The 2,096-nt window shown below is 42.1% G+C and overlaps 1 non-coding gene across 1 annotated transcript; it reads right to left on the bottom strand.

Moving 5' to 3' along the window:
* Positions 1–1,028: 1,028 nt before the first annotated feature.
* TRNAR-GCG (transfer RNA arginine (anticodon GCG)) lies at positions 1,029–1,100 on the bottom strand. Its single transcript has one exon. It is a non-coding gene; the product is annotated as a tRNA-Arg (tRNA).
* Positions 1,101–2,096: the final 996 nt, after the last annotated feature.

The raw sequence follows: 2,096 nt of genomic DNA, 5'->3' as shown, positions 1-2,096 counted from the left end.
TACCAAATAACCAATGGATCATGGAAGAAATCAAAGAGGAAAGGTAAAACATACCCAGAGACAAATGAAAATGTGATGATCTTAAACCTATGGGATGCAGCAAAAATAATTCTAAGAGGGCAATTTATAAGCAATACAAGCTTACCTCAAGAAACAAGAAAAATCTCAAGTAAGCGGCTTAACCTTAAACATAAAGCAACTAGAGGAAGAAGAACAAACAATACTCAAAATTAGTAGAAGGAAAGAAATCATAAAGATCAGAGCAGAAATAAATGAAACAGAAACAAAGAAAACAATAGAAAAGATCAGTGAAACTAAAATCTGGTTCTTTGAAAAGATAAACAAAATTGATAAACCTCTAGTCAGAGTCATCAAGAAAAAAAGGGAGGAGACTCAAATCAATAAAACTAGAAATGAAAAAGAAGTTACAACCAACACCACATAAATACAGAATACTACAAGCCCCTATATGCCAATAAAATGGACCACCTAGAATCTGCTTCCAAGCTCACTTCTGTGGTTATTGACAGGACTCAGTTCCTTCAGGGCTATTGGACTTTGAGCCTCGGTTCTTTGCTGACAGTTGGCAAGTGGCTACCCTCAGTTCCTTGCCACATATGCCCTTCCAACATTCATTAGAACAAGTGCACACAAGGCACCAGAGAGCACTAATAAGGTGGAAGTCACAGTCTTCTGTCCTCTAATCATAGAAGTGGCAGCCCATCACTTCTACCATATTCTGTTAGAAGCAAGTTTCTAGATCCAGCCCGCACTAAGGGGGAAGAGAAAAGGTGAAAGTAAAAGTCATTTAGTCGTGTCCAACTCTGGCAGTCCCATGGACTATACAGTCCAAGGAATTCCCCAGGCCAGAATACTGGAGTGGGTAACCTTTCTCTTCTCCAGGGGATCTTCCCAACCCAGGGATCAAACCCAGATCTCCCGCATTGTGGGCAGATTCTTTACCGCTTGAGCCACCAGGGAAGCCCAAGAATACTGGAGTGGGTAGCCTATCCCTTCTCTAGTGGATCTTCCCAACCCAGGAATTGAACCAGGGTCTCCTGCATCGCAGGCAGACACTTTACCAGCTGAGCTACCAGGGAAGCCCAAAGGGGAAGGGATTACACTAAGGCATCAATACCAGGAGGCAAGGATCTTTGGTAGCCATGTCAGAAATCGCCTACCACTGTAAGGTATAAACCTGTGCTGTGTTAAGTCACTGAGATTCCAGGTTTTTATCAGTTACAATGACAGGTATTACCTTAAGTGACACAGGAGGAGAGCAACCACAGATGGTTCTAGTAAAGTGAGGTCAGAGCAGACCAGGACATGCAATGCCTTATAAACACTGATAAGAAACTGGCTTTAATTGTAAGTGCAAGGGGAGGCCATTGGAGTTAAGCATGAGAAAGAAGGAATCCAAGTGTTGTTTCTTGCTACTGTTTATAAATGTACTGGTAGGAAGCAAGAGTGGAAGCAGAAAGACCCATCAGGAGGCTGTTTTCATCTGAGGCAGTACTGGATAATAAACAAAGGGAGTGTGATGGTTAATTTTATGTGTCAACTTGGTTGGGCCACAGTGCCTAAATACACATTCAAACACTGTTCTGGATATTTATGTCAGGGTGTTTTTGGATGAAATGAACATTTAAATCAGTAGACTTTGAGTAAAATAGATTGCCCTCCATCCTGTGGGTAGGACTCAATCAGTTTAAAGCCTGACATTCCTGAAACAAGAGTGAATTCTGCAGCAGGCGGCCTTTGGACTTCCACTGTAACATCATTAGCTTTCTCTCTCCTGGGCCTCCAGCCTGCTAGCTCACCCTACAGATTTTAGACTTGCCAGCCTCCACAACTGTGTGAGCCAATTCCATAAAGTCAATCTCTCTCTCTGTACACACACACATGTACAATATACACACATCCTATAGATTCTGCTTCACTGGAGTCAGGAATAATACAAGGGGCTTAAGCCTACCCAGTATTGAGCAGCAGCACTGTGGAAGCAAATTCTGTTGTTTTCTGCTATTTTTGAATAACTGTTCTGTGTTCTAAGCACTCTACTAGATGTTTTATACACATCCTCTCATCCAATCATC

This window comes from Bos javanicus, chromosome 20, assembly GCF_032452875.1.
Source record: "Bos javanicus breed banteng chromosome 20, ARS-OSU_banteng_1.0, whole genome shotgun sequence".
NCBI classification, from domain to species: Eukaryota; Metazoa; Chordata; class Mammalia; order Artiodactyla; family Bovidae; genus Bos; species Bos javanicus.
Note: the sequence above shows the minus strand (reverse complement) of the source record. Positions and strands in the feature narration are given on the sequence as shown.